This window comes from Protobothrops mucrosquamatus, unplaced genomic scaffold (genome assembly GCF_001527695.2).
Source record: "Protobothrops mucrosquamatus isolate PMUCROS unplaced genomic scaffold, P.Mucros_1.0 scaffold3370, whole genome shotgun sequence".
Taxonomy (NCBI): Eukaryota; Metazoa; Chordata; class Lepidosauria; order Squamata; family Viperidae; genus Protobothrops; species Protobothrops mucrosquamatus.
Genome location: NW_015389355.1, coordinates 40,803 through 62,004, shown reverse-complemented (window position 1 = coordinate 62,004; position 21,202 = coordinate 40,803). Strand labels below are relative to the sequence as shown.

The following is a 21,202-nucleotide window of genomic DNA, read 5'->3' as shown; positions in this document are numbered from 1 at the left end:
CTGCATCAGGTCGGAAGGACGGTCTGCAGGAATAGGATGGAGTTCTCCTCTCCGTCCTCTTTGTCAGGTGGGCCAGGATCTTGCGTTTGTCCTTATTTTCAATTAGATAAGGGTCAAGCGCCTCGCCAAAGAGTCGGCCGCCCTTATAGGGTGCTGCCGCCAAACGCCACTTAGCCTTCATGCCCGCTCTCCAATGTTTGAGCCACAGCAATCTGCATGCACCAGTGTTGTATGCTATTGCTCTGGCAGAGAAATTGGTTGCATGTAAGGAGGAATCCGACATGAGCTCCGCTGCTGCCACTAACCTTCTTAAATTCTGATGAGTCTTCTCCTCCACTGGGGGAATACTCGACTGGAGTTGGCGCAGCCAAAGAAGAGATGTCCTGGCGAAAAAGGATGTAGTGATGCCTGCCTTGATGGCCCACGCTGAGGCTTGGTGCGCCCTGCGGAAGATGAGGTCCATCTTCTTGTCCTCTGATTTCAGGGCCTCCGCTGCATCCCCGGCTATCGGGGGTGGAGAAAAAAGGGTTGCAATGGGTTCATCTACTGTCGGCACTTCTATTATCTCTGATAGCGCCGGGTCTATGTTGAACANTTGAACATTTTCTTGTCTGCCCCCCCCATTGGGAGGAAGGAACCCGGTGCCCCCATATTGTTCTGAACAGAATCAAAGAAGAGAGGAGGGCAGGGAACAAAATGTTGGGTATAAGTGGGCTGTGAGAACACCTCGTTGTTTGTGACCTTACTAGTTGAGGGACCGGTGGAAGGTTCTTTCTGTGGAATCGGGGGCCTCTCGATGTTTGCGGTGCTGCTGGCCTTGTGCAGCAGTGTCTTGAATAAGGACGGGTTAAAGAGGCCCACAAACAAAGGAGGATCTGGAGATATATCCTCTTCATCGGACAGCTTCTGGTCCGTAAGCTCGTGGTCCTCCGCAGGAGCCCTCCTGCTTCTGGAGGACCTAGAGGAAGAAATAGAGTCTTGGTATACAGAGGCCTCCTCTTGGGAGAGGGAGCCACCCCTTGAAGCCACAGACCCTGTTCTGGAACGATGGGGCCTTGAGGAGGCCATGGCCTGTGCAACAGCCTGAGATATCAGGGATTGTAGGTGCTCTGAAGACATTGCTGCATGAATGTCTGAGCGACGGGTGCCTGATTCTGAACCCAGATCTCCAGGCCCCTCGCTTAGGGAAGATCCATTCCCCTGTTCCATATCAGCTTCAGCTTCCAGAGGGTCCTGACTAGGCTTCCTTGGCCCAAATATTTCCTCCTCCCTGTAATTGGGTGGCTCTAATTCCTCCTCAGTGGAATTTTGCCTCCTTTCAGCTCGAGAAAATTGTTTCTCTAGGGCCTGGTGTCGTCGCTTAGCCTCTCTATCCGCAGCTTTGGAAGGCCTTTTTGCAGAGATTGCCTTGGCCTTGATCTTGCCAGCCACTTCCTGTTTGGAGGATCTCTGTCTCTTACGAGCAGGAGGGCTGCTGATGGAAGGTTCCTGTGCTGTTTGGGCTGTGTTTGTATCTGCCATTTATAAGACTGAAGGGATTCTCAGTTCAGATTAATTCAGGATTAATTGATAATTGATTTAACTCTTTTTATCAATTTATTTATTTTTATTTTCTTTCTTCTTCTTCTTCTTCTTCTTCTTATTATTATTATTATTATTATTATTATTAATTATTATTATTGATGTGGCTAGGAAGAAGGAAGGAAATCTGAATCTGATTCTCTGTCTGAGCAGCTCAGCCGGTTCTCTGGAGGCTGCTGAATTCCGTTTGTGTATTAGCTCAGCAGGGCTCCGATTCCCTGGCCTCAGGACACGTGGAGTTAGCTCTTCTCCCTGTGTAGTTCAGCTGATGAACTCCGTTTGTGTATTCTGACTACTCAGCTCAGCAGGGTTCCCTGGGGCTGATGAACTCTGCGTTTGCGTTTGCGTTTGAGAACAGAGCCAAATCAGGTAACTTCTGAAGATTAGCTCTCTACCGGACGGAGGAATTTCAATTGAAGCTGCTACTCTCCGTAGACCAGCTGATCCTCGGGAGAGAATCACGGATTTTAAAAGGCTCTCCGCAGACTAGCTGATCCTTGGGCAATTCGGCTAGTTTCAGAAGAACAGCCTTCGAGTGCTGACTAGGGGAAGCTCTTGGATGGAAAATCCCTATGGGAGGGGTGAGATGGAAGGAGAAGGAGGAATGCTTCCCCCTTTTGCCCAGGGTCACACTTGGTGACCGGAAAATGGCGTCTGCTCTTTGTCTGTCCGGCTACCGGCTGGCTTCAAGCCAACCTCGTGGCTGTGCTGCGATCGGCTGATCAGGCAGCAGAAAGGGAAAAGGAAAGTGAACCACTGTTCGTTTTCTAGCAATTCCACCCCCCCCCCTTCGAATTAGTCAGAGTATCAAGAAATCAAGAAATACGACCTTATCTTCAGGAGTCAATGAAATTCAGTCTAAACGGGCTCAAGACTAGTCGAGACTGGGAAAGGGAGGTCCCAGGAGGAGAGGCGGAGCAAAATTGGTCAACTAGTCTACGGGCAGAAGACGAAATTAACCCATGAGTGGATTCTCCACTCGTCATGATGGAGAATGTGTCCCTGTAGGCTCCAGTTGTCTTTGCAAAAAGCCTTTGCTGGCAAGAATGGAGCCCGGGAGGAGCCGGCGCATCCCTCCCGGGCTCCGTTTTTGCCGGCAAAGGCTTTTTGCAAAGACGATCGGAGCCTAGAGGGGCACAATCTTCCTCTAGTCTCCGATCATCTTTGCAAAAGCCCTTGCTGCCAAAAACAGAGCCGTGCTGAAAATGGAGCCACTACCGCATCCCTCCCAGGCTCTGTTTTCGGTGTGGTTCCGTTTTTGGCGGCAAGGGCTTTTTGCAAAGATGATTGGAGCCTAGAGGGAGATTGCGTCCCTCTAGGCTCTGGTCGTCTTTGTAAAAAGTCCTTGCCAACGAAAACATAGCCGCTCCCACATCTCTCTCGGAATCTGTTTTTGGCAAGCCTTTGCTCAAGGCAAAACCACAGTAGAGAGGCTGGAGAGGTGACAGCTCATTGAGATCTTCAAAAGGTAACTGTACCTGGTCAGGCAGGGTTGGGGGGGGAAGCATGAGATATCTCAGTGGGTTGGAGGAGGCCTTGGGTGGTTGGAAGCACTAGGCCCCCCATGCTCTTTCCCACCCTGAGATAATTTGTGCACTTAATGAACCATGCATTTGATTAGAAAATGCATGGGCGAAGGCAGGGAGTTTTCACGTTGATTTAACATGATTTACTCCAACAAATCCTTGGGTTATGAATGTAATTGGCAGGCTCCATTACATTAGTAACTCGAGGATTACCTCTATTGGAATGGTAGTGAAGCCTTAGACAGGGGGTAAGTCAGTAATGAAATCCAGAGAGACCGTATGCCAAGGGTGAGGGGAGTGTAGGTAGCAGTTGCAAAAGTGCTGCAGGCTTCTGATGGAGGGGTTTGGCCCTCCTGCATGTGTGGAAAGAGACCACATATTCCTTGATATCTGCAGCCATTCTAAGGCACCAAAAGTCTCTTGAGGTTCTGTCCAGAGTTTTGAACATGCCTCCATGCCTTGCTGTTTGATTATCATGGCAAAGCTGCAGTACTTCTTCCCTGCATGGGGAGAAACTACTATTCTGCCTCTGTTTTTCAGGGCACCTGTCAAGGATGACACTTTGGCAGCTACGTGCCTCTGTGTTTCATCTTGCCTTTAGATTAAGGGGGGGAGGAGATGTTACTTTCAAGTGGGTTAAATGGAGAAATGAAACTTCTTTGATTCAGTTGAAGACCGTGAGAGACTGAAGCCTTGTCAAGGACACCAGAACTGGTGTGGATTTGAAGCAGACGGTTCTCATAACAAAGCAGACATGTTGATATGGATTACATAAGACGTTGGGGGTTTGGCTGGGAAAACTATTGTTTAAGTCTATGAATTGGTGTTGGAACATCAGAGTTAGTTTTGTTTCAACATAACCATGCAGTGTATTCAATAAACCATAAGATTTTCAGAAACGACATTAATCTGGAGTTTTAGCCATGAGAGAAGCCATGAGAGATCAAAAAATGTTTCCCCATATCCTATATTGTGTACTAAGGTTTTTAGATTGTGGATATTTTTTTCGATCAGTTGGGATTTCTCAGAAAGGTTGAAACAACACATGCCTTGAAAATGTTCACACCCATGGCTGTGGCGTAGCAGTAGGTAATCAATAGCTGCTCTGTTTTCAAGGGTGGCTTTGAGAACCTGTCTGAGTTCCCAGTTGAGTGCATCCAGAGCTTGGGAGGTTGTATTTAAGGTTTTGCCTAATGCACAAGCTAAGCTGTAAATATTTTGAGTGTTACCCATAGCTAGAGTTGGCACCCCTACTAGGAAAACAGCAAGAGAGAGATATTCTGCCTTGTTCCACAGAACTGTATGAGGATCATAGTCAGGGGTTAGGAGTTGGAGGTCCCTCTTATCTCACTGTTGTTTCTCAAAAGGGGGTAAGATAATTGTTAGTTGTCCTAGAGTGCAAGGACCCCCAGTAGAATTTGCAGGGACATATGAATATGCTTGTTTCCCACAAAGGAGAAACCATCCAAAGAGCAGTTTTATGTGAACAAAAATGAAGGAGATCTCTTCTGTATGGTTATACACCAATGAAGTGGTAGTGAGTTTGTGGCATTTCTGTACTTTGGGAACAATCATCATAAAACAGTTCTCTGCTGTAGTTACTGTGGCAATGTTCAATACCCAATCATGCACGCATAGACCAAGAGGGTTTGAAGTCTTTATTGAGACTTTGCAAGCCCCCAATATTATTCCCCAGGGCTCACTCACACACAAAAAATGCAATTCCCAATGAGTTCAAGCCACGAGCAACACCAAGTTCAAGGGCAAGGAACAAGTCCACAAATCCATCTGTAAGGTCTGAAGTCCAGATACAAGTCCACAGTCCGACCACAGTACACAAAGCCAAAGTCCAAGTCCAGAATCCAAAATGCAAGGTACAAAGTCCAGTCATGATGTCAGCAAACAAGGCACAGGTCCGGAATCAGGAAAGCAGGAATCACAAAGTTGAAGCACATGCATGGTAGGAAACAGTTGTCTTCAACGTCACTTTGCTCCATACAACAGGCTAAATAGCTGCCAGCTGGTGCAGCTCATTAGGAGGTTTGGGGCTGCCTCCTCAAGAGTAGCCTTGCCAACCTCCATTGCACCTCCCTCCATTTGGCCCTGTGCATTCTGGGATCTGGAGGAAGAGTCAGTTCCTCATCCCTGCTAACTGACTGCAGCTGCGCCCCTTCTCTGCCCTGCACTTCTGGCTGGTCATCCAAGCTGGTCATCCAAGTCTGCAGCTGTGACTCTCCTCTCTCCACTCCAGCCAGGCACTCATCCAGTCACTCCTCCTACAGACCTTCCAAGGTTCCTGGCCTCCCTTTCTCCTCTTGCCCATCCACTCCTGGTACAGAGCCCCATGCATCTTCCTGATGCTCCTCTGTGCCCCTCTCTGAAGTCTCCATTGCCGGCTCTTCCTCATCATCCAAGCCAGCATCCGGAGAAGCCATTGCATAAACTTAGTGGTATAAGTGGTGGAGGTGTCATAGTCTCTAAATATTGTATAGCTCTGAATGAACTTGTGGGGGCGTGGCAATCCCTGTAAGGCATGTTGTGAGAATGACTTTCCCCCTAGCTAGACAAAAGTTTATGGTGTTTAGGTTTTCTTTAGCAAAGTATTCCCAGATATTGTTGTTGCTACAGGGAAGATAGGTCCCTATTAACCCATGAACCCTTGTGGTTACTGAAAAGCATATTAGGTACAATATAATACATTTTATATTTCCTTGAATTCCTGTATGTTCAGTTAATTACAAAAATAGTCATTAGTCCCCACTTGTCAGTCTCTGAATCTCTTATGAGTTTTTTTTAATAAAGATTTTTATTCACTTATGACATAAAATATGAAAATACAAAAGCAAATAGTAAGGAACAATGGTAGGGGAAGGGGGAAAAGAGAAGTGTGGAAAAGGGAGAAAGAAAAGGAAAAGCGTTGAATTCTGACTTCCTCTGTTACAGTAGAATAAGGCATTAACATCGAATCTCAACTTTTTACATTTCTATAGTAGTATGAACTAGCCATTTCTATATCAACAAATCAATCTAGTCAGTAAAACCCAAAATCATAGTATCATTTTTTTCTACCTCAAGCACAAAGTCCAGAAGCGGTTTCCAAGTAGAAACAAAAGTACTTATATTATTTTCTTTTATCAAAACAGTCAGTTTAGCCATCTCTGCTAATTCCATCAGCTTTTGTAGCCATTCAACCATGGTGGGAATTGAAACATCCTTCCATTTTTGTGCATACAACAGAGGAGACAAGGGACATCCTTGTCTCTTACCTTTTTGAATTTCACATGAATTATTTAAATCACCATTAATAAAAAATTTTGCTTGCTGTGAAATATAAATAGCTTTGTCGCCTTGAATAAAGTTCTCTCCAAAATCCATTTCGTCCAGGACTTTAAACATAAAAACCCAGTTTAAATTGTCAAAGGACTTCTCTGCATCTAGGAATATTAGAGCCGCCTGTTTCTCATTGTGATATTGTAAATATTCAATGATATTCAAAACAGTCCTGAATCTCTTATGAGTTTGTCTTATTGCGCTGAGGTAACCCAGGAGTAAATACAGTAAACAGTGGTTTGTAATTAAATGGTGGTTTATATTATACTATCTACAAATATACACTAGAAATAAAATACATACACGTGGTGAATTCAGCAAACTCCAATACACAGCAATTACAGCAGTCAAGCAGATGAGAAAAACTCCAGCAAAAAACTTCCCTTTTATACTCAGGCACTTAAAGGGATACACACACCTGCTGAGTCATTCCTATTGCATCATCCTATCATTGCATCATCCACATTACATTCCATCTTTACATAAGCTGTTTAGCTGTTAATTATTATCCTGACACTCCTCCCATTTAAAGCTAAACAGCTTTTAAACCAAATGCTTTTACATTGCTGCCTGCCTGCATTTTAAAACTTAGTCCACATATTAGCTTGAACAACTGAACAAATGAACAATTTTTCTCTGTATACATTCCTGCCTTATACTGCAGTTCATTATTGTGTCCTTCCATTTCTCCTTTTCTACTTTAGGCACTGATAACAGTTCTTTTTTTTCCCAAACAATTTTATTGATTTTTCCGTTTTTACACCAGAACGCTTAAGAAACAACATGGAGATAGGGTAATCAGTTAGGTACAATAACATCATACATATATAGCTCAGATAATGCTCCTTAAAATTTCCCTCTCTAACAATTAGAATAGTATAGTCAAACTAATACATTTCTAAGTAAAATTAATTCATTAATACATTCCTAAATAAGAATTCAATTAATCAATAGAAGTTATCAGCAACCTTTCATCGATGTAAATGAAACCCTGTTTTTAGGTTTATTAATTTCCAAATACCATATCTAACTTAGCCTTAAACAAAAATATTATTTACAATTCGGGTGTCCATAATTTCTCTTATTTAAACATATTATTTCCATAATTACATTCTTACATTTCTCAACTATATTCTATTTCTTATTCAGTAATTCTTCATTTATTAATTTCATCTCTTCCATCATTATAATCTTTTTATCATTATAGCTCCACAAATTAGCTATCATATCTAATAATAAAAAAGCATAGGAAAAATAGAAAAAAAATAATTGAAAGAAACAAAAAGAAACCAAGAAAAAGAAAGGGAAAAGAAGGGAGATCTATTATTCCCAAAAATATATTCTTACTATATTTCAATATTAAATTCTAAATCTTATCCTAAAAACACCTTTTAAAAATCCAAATCCAAATCAATCCATATCTCTATAAAGCTATTGCAACCCATAAATGTAATCTTAAATTCCATATTTATATCTTATTCTAGCTTTCTTTCTGTTCCAAACAGGTTTCCATAGTAAGGTCTCTAAGTCCGCAAATAAAACTCCCTCCATTTCTTGCCGTAGCGCATAAATCAGGGGAAAATCTCCCATTGTCCATTTTAATAGGCTAGTGAAAAAGTTGTAGCGATTCTCAATAGCTCGTGGTTGAACATCCATCTTCATCTTTTTTGAAGTTGCATCTAGTTTAATTACAGTCATTTTTGAATCATCCAAAGTCTCAATAGATTGTCTATAAAATAATGTAGAGTCTTCTTTAATATTATTTTGCTCTCCTCCTATTGGTTTTTCATCTGTCAGGTAATCAGTTGGAGTCTGGAGATCAGCCTGCCCTTCTGGGGTAACATCCTTAGTTTCTGTGCTAAGAGTCATTTGTTCATTAGCATCAAACATTTTTTCCGGTGTAGGTTGGGTAGTCCTGATGTAAGTTTAATTCCTCCATCTCAGTAAATTGTGGATAAGATTGAAGACGGGTCTCTTGAGTAAATACCCCTTCTTCTGTTTCTTGGCTTACAAAGTGCTCACTTACACCTTGCGCTTTGATTTGTCGTTGAAGAATAATCTCTTTTGTATAGGCAATTATTTGTTCAGTATTTTCAAGAATTTTGTCCAATATATACTTGTAATTGAAATCTGGACAGAGTTCCTCCATTTCAGTAGTATATAAAGCCATTATTCTTTTGGTGGAGGCTGTATTTAATAACAATCAGTCAATATCCGCTTCCACCCAGCTATACAGCTTCTTTATCTTTCCCTTTTGAGATAATTTGAAGGTCAAAGTCAGACTCAGAGCCCAAAGAAAGGGAATAACAATTGCAGTAAATAATTTCACCACAAGATGTCCCCAGAGGGTTAACCAGTTGTTCAGTCTTTCCAGACCCCCAATAAAAATAATTTCTTTCCTCTTTTCCTCTTTTCCTTCTTTTCTTTAGTTATAAAAATAGTAGAAAATAAAAAAAAATTCTCCAAATTGCTAGCATATTAAGTTTCTATAACAGGGATTTTAGGACTCCCAAATATTCAAAAATAAAATCAACCATTAAAAAAGTTAAAATTAATTTTTCTTTTGTTCCAAGGCTTTTCTTTCCCCATCAACAAAGCTGCTTTAAAAAGATAGGGAAATGATTCCAAAGGCTTTTCACAGGAGTAAATAGGAAAGGGAGAGGCAAGGAAAGGTCTCACCAAATCTTCCACAGTGGTTCTATTTTGCTTAGATGTTCTTGTGGCTTATGGCTGGTGCAGCTAAGTGATCGGCCATTTTACTGACCGATCTTTACTCCATCGGCCCAAAGGAGCTCGCTTGGACTGCAGAGGGCGCCGCCGCCCCTCTGCAGTCAAACAGGCAGCCTCCTCAACGGTGGTCGCCCCTCCAGGGCGACTTTCGACCCAATCAAGGGTCTACCGGCGGGGGAAACTAAGCCGGCGAAGAGATGAGTCTCTCCGCACGACCGCAGCGCTGTGACCCGGAACCAGATCCTGGCACTGATAACAGTTCTTGATAATCACAGGGTTCATACCTTACACTATATGCTCTAACCCCACTTGCTGAGAATCGATCAGGAAGTACACCTTTATTACTAAGTTCAGACCTCCTCGGGATCACCTGTTCCTGAGTTTCTGTGACTTCTCTTTTTATCTCAGGTCTAGCCTCATCTGTCCCTGCTATTTCTGATCTGCTACCCTGTTCTTCCTTCATTGGACTTTCTGTAGCCTCTCCTTCCTGAGAACTAATGCTACTTGTTGGCATGAACACCTCGGTGTTAGCATGCACCCTGTTCCAATTATTTTGCTCTGCAAAACTGGCAGACCTTGATATCACAACCTTCCTTGTCCCATCTGAAAATCTATACCCCTTGGAACCTGGCTCATATCCCACAAACCTAAGTTTCCTGGCCTTTTTCTGTCCTTTCCTTCTGGTGCCTTTGGGAATATGCACCCAGGCATAACTGCCAAATGTCCTTAGGTGAGCCAATGAAGGTTTCCTTCCATACAAACTTGTAATATGGAGTTTCATTGATAGCAACACTCCAACACTTCACTAAATAGTTGGCTGTTTTTATGGCTTCTCCCCAGTAGGTGTTACTCATTCCTGCATCAGCCAGCAGTGAGTCCTTCATGGTATGCAATATACCATTTCTCCTTTCAGCCACTCCATTTTCTGCTGGTGTGTAAGGGTTTGTACGTCTATGCTTTATGCCTATATTTCTCAGCCACCTTTGGAAGTTATCAGACATGAACTCTGTTCCCCTGTCTGTTTGCAGCTGGCATACCTTGTGGCCATACCTTCTCTCTACAAAGTTCACCCATTGCTTAAACTGTTGTAGAACTTCAGTTTTGTTCCTTACTAAATAACAAAACCCATATCTACTATAGTCATGTACTAAGTGTCATGTGTCTGATTAACGAAACACTTAAAAAGACTTTCAGGCATATCTTTTCCTAAAAGCATTTATTAAGGTTACAGAGACGTTGTCATATGTCTGATTAACGAAACACTAAAAAGGACTTTCAGGCATATTTTCTCCTAAAAGCATTTATTAATGTTACAGATACGTCAGCACAATATGGAGGAATGCTTAGATCTGCTTCTCTTCCGTACGGATAACATTCCAAACATTTCCACTCCCTTATTGTAGGGTCATGGTTCACATCTTCTATTCAACTTGGAAGATGTGATTTACTTCCGGTTTCTTTCTCCCGGGCTATCCTTATGCTCCTCCCTCTTTCCTGGTTGCTGGTTTAACTATATAAATACCAGACAGTTCTGCACATTGTCAAAGCAAGAATATACAGTATTTGCAGCGTTGACAGACGTCAGTACAGCATGGTGGAAAAATGCTTAGATCTGATCCTTTTCCGTTACACATACATATTAAGCATTTTTCCCTTCCTTATTTTGGGGTCATGGTTCACATCTTCCAATTAACTTGGACGACATAATTTACTTCCGGTTTCTTTTTCCCAGCTTTCACTGTTGCCTGATTTAACTATATAAATACCAGACAGTTCTGCATATTGTCAAAGCAAGAATATACAGTATTTGCAGCGTTGACATCCGGCCCCCCTTACAAAAAGGACAGATCCCGTAAAGCAAACCAAAGCATATGTTAAGGGTTATCTTTCGGTTTGTTGGGGTATTTCACATGAAACCTTTTGACCAATCTATTAGCCTTTACTTCACTGGATTTCACCCCGGTGGCTTCAGATAATGGGTTTCCCTTCCATTGTACTAGATACTGCAATTTCCCTCTAAAAATTCTAGAGTCAAGAATACGCTTTACTTCATAGTGGGTCTGCCCCGCAACCACGAGGGGCCCAGGTGCCTTCTTTGGAGGAGGTCTTAACGTGGAGCCCCGATACGGCTTCAACAAGCTACAATGGAAAACTGGGTGAATTTTCCCTAAGAGTTTAGGGAGTTTTAGCTCTAATGTGACTGGGTTGATGATCCTTACTATGGGGAAAGGCCCCAAGAACTTTGGTCCCAATTTCTTGCTGGGCAACTTGAGGCGTAGATATTTAGTTGACAAATAAACCTTTTCCCCAACTTGGAATTAAAAATGAACAAAGAATTCAGAAAATGGAAGAGAAATCAGATGATATGGGACAAAATGGAAATACTATTGCAAGAGAATGAAAAATTAGAAGGGACAGTTACGATTTTAGAAATGGACAAGGCGGAACATTATTTGAGATTTCAAAACATCCCTGAGGAGAGAGAAGAAAATATAGCAGATGTGATCATTGAGCTTCTGGCGGAAGCCTTGAAAGCAGATAGAGCAGAGATGCAAATGGAGATAGACGAAATATTTCGAATGAATTCAAGCTACGCAAGGAAAAATAGATTACCTAGAGAAGTGCATGTATGATTCATAAAGAAAACAACAAGAGATGAAGTACTAAGAAAAGTGAGAGATGAACCATTACAATACAAGAATAAAGAAATTGTGGTCTTAAAGCAGATACCTAAGAGAGTGAGAGATAAAGACATTATCACTTTTTAACTACAAAGCTGATTGCAAAAGGTATAAATTTTAGATGGCTGATGCCAGAAGGCATTCTAATCAACTGGAATAATACAAGGTATCGGCTGGATTCAATCTAGAAAGCAGAAGACTTCGAAGTAAGACATTGAGCGGTTATAGATGAAGGAGTGCAACAATGACAAGAGGAGACTAGGGAACAGAAGCAAACGGAAGAGACAATTCAAGATGAAACTACACAAACAGGAGAACAGAAAGAGAAATCGGAACAAGAGAGTGAAGGAACTGCCAGAGAGCAGAGGACTACGAGAGTGACTAGACCTAAATATAAATAATGGAAATGGAGAAAGAAAATGGATTTTTTTCAGTGAATGTAAATGGACTAAACTCACCATCAAAAAGAAATACATTTTTTAGTAAACTACAGAAATTAAATATAGATATAATTTGCTTGCAAGAGACACACATAAAAAAACAACACCATAAACTGTTGGAACACCCAAAAATTGGGAAACTTTACTATGCATCAGCACATCAGAAAAAAAGAGGTGCTGCTGTATATATTAAAGAGACAATAGATTCTAAAATGATCTATTCAGATGAAGAAGGAAGAATTGTGATGGTAGACATATATTTACACCAAAAACAAACACTGTTAGTAGTAATTTATGCACCAAATAATAACCAGGAAGAATTCTATCAAAGCCTCCATAGAAAAATAATAGAAATGGAGTATCAAAATATCTGTTTAATAGGAGACTTTAATGCGATAGTAGATGGGACAATTGACTATAAAAGCAGTAAAATAGGGAAAACTGGAAGAAGATTACCTAAGACATTCTTTAATATGACAGATGAAATTGGAATACAAGATATTTGCAGAGAAATCAATCCAGAAAAACTACAATATACTTTTTATTCAAATAGTCAAAAATCCTGGTCAAGAATTGATATGATTTGGATGACATCTGAATTGAGGTTGAATATACAGGAAATTGAGATCGAAATAGGCACATGGGCAGACCATAACCCTTTAAAATTGACATGGAGAGGAATTCAAAGAAGATCAAGATGGACTTTAAATCAAGCTATACTAAAAGAAAGAGAATTTGTAGAATTAGCGAAAAAGGAAATGGAGTTCTTCTTTAGAGAAAATGAAAAAGACGACACAACACTACAAAATGTATGGGATACAGCTAAGCATATGTTAGTGGGATAACTATAACATATATGGCAAAGAAAAATAAACAGAGAAGACAGCAATATGCACTATTAAAAGAAAAAATTGGAAAGTTAGTGTTATGTATTGATATAATGAATTAATGTGTTTTAATTTAAACGTGTCTCCAACTGTTTTGGAGGGAAAGTTAAGTTTAAGTTTGAGCGGGAAAACACCGTTTGATTTGATTGGCCGCCTAGAGGCGGCAAGTATAAATAGCCATCATGCTGTCAGTTAAGCCAGTTCTGTTTTTGTTGCAATAAATAGCGTTGCATTAAACCGGTCTGGTTAATGCCTCCAAAAAACCCACTACAAAACAGTGGCGACGAAGGTGGGATCTTGCTGAAGGAAAGGGATGGTGCCTATTAGAGTTGAAGTCACTGGGTATTAGACCAGGCACCAGAGCCCTGGTGAGACCACGTCCCTACCCTGCCTGCCAGTAAGCCACACTGGAGGCACAGCATCCTGAGGGATCCGTCCCCAGGATCTAGGCAGTTCATCTTCTATCACAGCAAGAGAGGCAGTGTCCAAGACCTCACTAAAATACTACCATGGCCAAGCTGGGCAGGCTGAACAAATTCGATATCTCCCACCCAGAACAGTGGAGTTCTTACATCTCCAGGGTGGATAATTATCTGCGGGCCAACCAGGTTAGAGAAGATGGCTTGAAAGCGGCTACTCTACTCTGCACGTGTGGACAGGCTACATTCGACATCGCCGATAATCTGGTAGCGCCAGTAAGCATCGAATCAGTAACCTATGCAGACTTAAAGAGAAGGCTAAAAGAACACTTCGAGCCAAAGCTGTCCATAATCGCTTGGTATCACGTGTTCGAACAACAGGAGCAGAAGTCAGGTGAATCAGTAGTTGAGTTCGTGGCAGCACTTCGTCAAGCTTTACTCAACTGTGAGTTCCCTGACTTGGAAGATCGTCTAAGAGACAGACTTGTGTGTGGACTGTTGAACAGAGAGTTACAACAGCACCTATTTGCAAAGGAGAATCTGACCTTCCAAGACGCTCTGAAGGAAGTCATGGCAGACGAGGCTGCCGGCGGAGCAGTGAAGGCTCTCCAGCCTCAGAAAACACATTTCAGCCCCGCAGCAATACATCAGGAGACCACTGAGAGACTGAGTGAACCAGAAGAAGTTGATGAGATCGACCGGCTGCAGCAAGAGCCAATTACACAGCATCGCACAACAGAACAAGCAATCCTTCCTCTAAACTGCGCTAGCTGTGGAGGGCAACATAAAAGAACTGAGTGCAGGTTTCGTGCAGCCATGTGCCGTGCCTACGGGAAGCAAGGCCACATCGCCAGGGTCTGTAGAGGTTGCCAGAAAGAATCTAGCCCTGCAGACGTTCCTCAGAAAGGTAGATGGGCCCCGGGACAGAACAGGGTTGGATACTGTTCAGGGAGGAGAAGTATTCAGCGGACGGGAGCCCAACGCCCCCTCAAAGAGAAGTTGAGACTTCAAGTCAAAATTCAAGGGGTCTCATGTTCTATGGAGCTAGACACCGGGTCAGCTCTATCCATTATTTCATACAAGACTTTTGAGTATATTTGTAGACAAAGCAAGAGGCGAGTTAAAATCAAACCGTCAAGCCTCAATCTGACTGATTTTCAAAATTGTCGTGTGTCTGTTAGGGGTGAAGCCACTGTAAGGGTCAAATTCAAAGAGTTTGAGGGTCCCCTCAGTGTGGTAGTCATTGATGGACAGCGCACCAGTCTCATTGGATTGGACTGGTTCGAAGCCCTGGGCATCCATGTAACGGACATCCATCGCACACAAGCAGCTGACCTGGCAGCAGTATGCCAAGAGTATGCTGATGTGTTCAGTTATGACCTAGGACAATACAGAGGGGTGTCCATCTCCCTAAATCTTGACCCAACAGTCACTCCAATTAGAATTAAACCACGCAGAGTGCCCTTCGCTTTAAAGCCGAAGATTGATGCAGAGTTGGACAAACTAGTGCAACAGGGAGTACTTCAACCCATGGACAGTAGCATGTGGGAGACTCCCATAGTAACCCCAGTGAAGTCTAATGGGGACATCTGCATCTGTGCGGACTACAAGTGCACAATCAACAAGGCACTTCAGCAACACGCTTACCCAGTTCCAGTGGTAAGCCACATTCTCGCCTCGCTCCAAGGAGGTCGCCTGTTTGCCAAACTAGACCTCGCACAAGCATACCAACAGCTGCCAGTTGATGCCACCGCAGAAGCGCAGACAATCGTCACCCACAGAAGGGCATTCCGAGTACGCTGCCTGCAGTTTGGGGTAAGTGTAGCCCCCGGTTTGTTCCAAAGCATTATGGAACGGACACTGAAAAATATACCTGGCGTCTGCCCCTATTTTGATGACGTCCTGATTGCAGGAGAATCAACGGCAGTCCTAGCTGAACATCTCAGGGCAGTGCTTCAAAGGTTCCGTGAGGTGGGGCTAAAGTTAAAAAAGGACAAATGTCAAATTGGTGTGGACTCTACTGAGTTCCTGGGATTCCGGATAGATGCTGCTGGGATCCATCCATCCGATGCTAAGCTCAAAGCTATTCAACAAGCCCCCAGACCTAAATCCAAGGGGGAGTTGCAAGCATTCTTAGGACTATTAAACTTTTACCACTTGTTTTTGCCACACAAAGCAGCATTGGCAGAGCCACTCCACTGTCTGCTAGACAAAAAAGCATCTTGGGTGTGGACAAACAACCATGACAAGGCATTCAGAGCAGTCAAATCACTGCTATCTTCGAGCTCCGTGTTAGCTCACTTTAACGAGAAACTGCCAGTGACATTAGCTTGTGATGCCTTGCCATATGGCATTGGGGCAGTGTTAAGCCATCAGATGCCAGATGGTCATGAAGCCCCTATTGCTTACTACTCTAGGACATTATCACCAGCAGAGAGGAACTATGCTCAAATTGACAAAGAAGCTCTCGCTATTGTTGCAGGAATTAAGAAGTTCCATGACTTCTTATATGGGCGACCCTTTACAGTTTTTACAGATCACAAGCCACTGCTTGGCCTTTTTACGGCTGACAAGCAAACTCCACAGATCCTGTCACCAAGGATGCTGCGTTGGTCAATCTTTATGGCTGCCTATTCATACAGGCTAGTCCAGTGATGGCAAACCTTTTAGAGACCGAGTGCCCAAACTGCAACCCAAAATCCACTTATGTATCATCAGGTGCCAGGTGGGCGTGGCCCATTGGGTGGGCATGGCCATTTGGGTGGGCGTGGCTGTGGTGGTAATGGCAGACTGGGTGGGACTAAAGTTCAATCAATCAATTCCAACTTTGCGAGATCTTTTTTTCCCCGTGAGAAGTTGAAATTGATTGAACCTTTTTTTTTTGCACACAGCAGCGGAGGCCTAAAGCAAAAAGGTTTTATAAAACTCAGCTGAAGGCCTAGGACTGGAGTGATGGCACGCGTGCCCACAGAGAGGGCTCTGAGTGCCACCTGTGGCACGCGTGCCATAGGTTCGCCACCACGGGGCTAGTCCATAAGCCTGGCAAGGAAATGGGCCATGCTGATGCACTCAGTCGACTGCCTCTGCCACACACAGATCCAGATCCAGCCCCAGCAGCTCACATCCTGGCAATCCAGGATCTTCCCTACACGCGGGAGATGTGGCTGCTGAAACTGCCACTGACTCAGTCGCGTTCTCAACTGGGTGGTGAGGGGGTGGCCAGAAAACAGACCAGGTCCAGAGTTTCAGTACTATGCATGCAGAAAAGATGAGTTGTCAGCCCACAAAGGTTGTGTCCTATGGGGAAGCAGAGTAATTGTTCCGCCCAAATTGCAAGCCAGAGTGTTAGAATCTCTGCATGAGGGACATTCAGGCATCATAAGAATGAAAGCACTTGCAAGAAGTTACTTGTGGTGGCCTGGACAAGGACATTGAGGCTCAAGTAAGGAGCTGTCAGGTCTGCCAAGAGACCCGTCCAGAAATGCCCCAGGCACCAGTGCACCACTGGGAGACTACGCAAGCCCCATGGTCTCGTGTGCACTTTGCTGGTCCATTTCAGGGACAGGTATTCCTCATTGTTGTGGACAGTTATTCAAAATGGTTAGAGGTAGTACCTGTCCAATCTATGACTACGGCCAGGGTCATCCAGGAACTGCACCGGATATTTGCTACACATGGAGTACCGGACGTCATTGTGTCTGACAATGGGGCACAATTCACAGCAGCAGAATTCCAGTCGTTCCTTAATGCTAACATGATTAGACACACCACTTTGGCTCCGTTCCATCCAGCTTCTAACGGCCAGGCTGAATGGATGATAAGGTCCACTAAAGAATCCCTCAAAAGACTGACTAAGGGAGACTGGAACCATCGCCTGGCAAACTTTCTTCTATGCCAGCACACAACTCCAAGCACCGCAACGGGACGCAGCCCAGCTGAACTAAGGTGGGGACGTCGGCTCACGACAAAGCTAGACTGCCTCCACCCTGACAGGACAGCTGCTGAAACAGCGCAACCCAAACCTCCCCAGAATTTACAGTTGGGTGAGCATGTTTAGGCTAGGAACTATGGGCAGGGGGCACCTTGGGTGGCTGCTACAGTTACGAAAGTGTCAAGGCCACTATCATATGAGGTGGCTCTGGATGATGGTCGTGTGATCCGATGACACATAGACCAGTTGAGGTGTCAGCAGACAAAGCAGAGCTCAGATGCAGAATTAGAAGGGACTGTAGACACTCATGGCGAAGCTGCTATTCCAGTGTCGCCCACACCTGCCGAGACTGTGCTGACTGAGGCAGAGGCACCAAGGATTTTTGCACCGCCTCTGCTGTCAAATGACTCGGACACACATAGTGGCACAGGTCTACCACCTCTGCCGTCAAATGACTCAAATGACTATAGCGGCACAGGTCTACCCAGTGCGGACAACCGGCAAGTCGAGATGGAAACCCAAACAGCTTTGCGGCATTCTGGCAGAACTCACAACCCACTGGTCTACCTCAAAGACTATGTACATCAAGTACACAAGAAGTCATTTTATCCAGGGGGAAGGGGTGTTATGTATTGACATCATGAGTTAATGTGTTTTAGTTTAAACGTGTCTCCAACTGTTTTGGAGGGAAAGTTAAGTTTAAGTTTGAGCGGGAAAACACCGTTTGATTTGAATGGTCGCCACCTAGAGGCGGCAAGTATAAATAGCCGTCATGCTGTCGGTTAAGCCAGTTCTGTTTTTGTTGCGATAAATAGCGTTGCATTAAACCGGTCTGGTTAATGCCTCCCAAAAACCCACTACACAACAGTTAGAATCAGAATTACAAAGAAATCCACAGAAAAAGACTTTGAAAAGAGAAATGGAACTAATAAAACAAACTAAACTTGTTGGACTCAGAAAAATTGGCACAGCAGATAAAAAGAGCGAAACAATTTTTTTTCAAAAATTCAAATAAACCAGATAGGTGGTTAGCTTACAACCTTAAAAAACAGAAAGAGAAGAAAATGATACATAACTTAGTAGATGAAAAAGGCTGTCTACAATTTAAAAATGAAGAAATAAAAAAATAATTAAAGAATATTACAAGAAACTGTATGATAAAGAAGAAACTCCAAGAGAGAGAATGATTCAATATCTAGAAGAAAATAATCTTCCAAAAATTCCAGAGACATTTAAGACTATGTTAGAGGGAAAAATTACAATGATGGAAATATCAGAGGCCATAAGAAGGCAAAAAAATGAAAAAACACCGGGTCCAGATGGATTACCAGTGGAGTTATATAAAACTTACACAAGACATATTAAGTGAACCATTGAAAGATGTTTGTAATGGACTTTTGTTGGAGGCTAAACTCCCAGCCACATGGATGGAAGCAAACATTACTTTAATACCAAAAGAAGATTCAGATTTGACACAGATTAAAAACTACAGACCGATATCGTTGCTTAATGTGGATTATAAAATTTTTACTTCGATAATGGCAGAGAGATTGAAAAAATACTTAATGGAATTTATACAATTTATACATCCAGACCAAAATGGTTTTCTACCAAAGAGACAAATTAAAAACAATTTAAGAGTGATAATGGATGTATTAGAATATTTTGAATTACATCCAGGGAAAATGAACGTATTGCTGAAAATTTTATTTCTTTTCCAAACAATTCCCATAAAACTTGAGAAAAACATTTTTCGAGATTTAAACTCATTAATTTTGAAATTTGTTTGGCAAGGAAAGAAGGCTAGAATTAAGATGAAAACATTACAAGATGCTAAGGAAAATGGAGGATTTGGACTACCGGAGTGGGCTTTGTATTGTCAAGCATCTGTTTTAACATGGGTAAAAGAATGGATAACTCTTAGAAATAAAAGGTTGTTATATTTGGAGGAACATTATTTACAATTGGGGTGGCACACTTTTTTATGGTATGGAAAAAATAAGATTCATAAGTATTTACAAAACCATTATATAAGAAATGCATTGTTAACAGTATGGGAAAAAATAAAAAGTAAAATATAATTGAAAATTCCAGGGTGGTTGTCAACTATGGAAGCATTTGTACACTCAAATTTGGTGGACTTTGAAAAAATCTGGACATATAGAGATATTCTAAATTCTGAAGGTGTAATGTATTGAGGTGAATTACTTGGAATTGTTGAAAAAACGGTCATAAGACTCTGTCAGTTAAGAGCCAGACTTGCTGTCTACATGCTAATTATCTTGTGTTAAAGTGGGAACTAATACTTGAATCCTATTGGTTGTCACCTAGTTGCTGAGTATATAAATAGGGGTGGAGCGGCAGTTAGCTAGGCTTCTGTTTAAACCTTTAATAAAGAGTTGTTGCACCTACTGCCTCGTCAATGCCTCACCGATCACCAAACATAACAGTGGCGACGAGGATGGGATGTGCTGCCAACCTCGAAGAGCTGAGTCACTAAGGGGGTAAGCCAAGCGATGACGCCTTGGTTGGGACCACGTTTCCCCCCCCCCATTCCTGCCAGTACAAAAATGCTGGAGGAAGAGCGGTCCCAAGGAACTGTCCCTGGGAGATTAGAAGAAGCCTTGGCAGCACAAGGCATTGCGAGGCCAAAAACAACGGAAGCAACTCACCATGGCCAAACTCGGGAAACTCTCAGAATTTGACGTCACACTTCCAGAGAGGTGGAGCTTGTACATCGCGAGAGTCAAGAATTACTTTAGAGTCAACCAAGTTCGTGAGGATGGCTTGAAGGCCGCAACGCTGCTGTGCGTTTGTGGCCAGGCGACATTTGAGATCGCCGAAAACTTAATAGCTCCGGCACCGCTTGAATCTGTTACTTATTCCGAACTTAAGAGAATGCTCAAAGAACACTTTGAGCTGAAGCTATCGGTCATCGCCTGGAGGCATGCCTTCGAAAGAAGAGACCAACGACCGGGCAAATCAGCTGCCGAATTCATTGCTGCCCTTCGTCAAGTGCCCCGACCCTACGAGTTCCAAGATCTTGAAGAGAGGCTGCGAGACTGCTTAGTGTGTGGGTTAAGAAGCAGGGATCTCCAACAGAAATTGTTCACCAAAGAGACTATTTCATTTCAAGAGGCCCTAAGAGAAATCACAGCCAAAGAAGCTGCCAGGGGAGCCGTCAAGGACTTATGGCTCTCCAGGAGCATTTCCTGCGCAGAGGCCGTCCACCAGGAGGGTGCTGAGAGGCTCGAAGACTCTGAATCGGATCAAGAGGTCGATCGCTTACATCAGCCTCCAGAAAGAAGGCCACCACGCCCAGTTGACAAGGCAGTTCCCTTCTCTCGATGTGCGGGGTCTGGAGGCCGACACAAACGTGTGGACTGCCGGTTCCGCACCGCAACTTGCCGGGCATGTGGCAAACAAGGCCACATTGCCGCAGTCTGTCAGGGTCATCAGAGAGTGAGTCCACCAGAAGAGTTTCCCCGGAAAGGTACCGGGGCAACACAGGGTGGGCTATTGTGCCACTAGGAGGAGCGTACTTAAAACAGGTGCACATCACCCTCTTAAGGAAAAACTGCGGCTCAAAGTTAAGCTGCAGGGAGTTCCATGCAACATGGAACTAGATATGGGATCCGCATTATCCATAATTTCCCAGGGAACCTTCAAACACATTT

The 21,202-nt window shown here is 43.2% G+C and overlaps 1 pseudogene; it reads left to right on the top strand.

Annotated features, from left to right (window-relative positions):
• The first annotated feature begins 13,684 nt into the window (after positions 1-13,684).
• LOC107297543 lies at positions 13,685-17,029 on the top strand (annotated as a pseudogene).
• Positions 17,030-21,202: the final 4,173 nt, after the last annotated feature.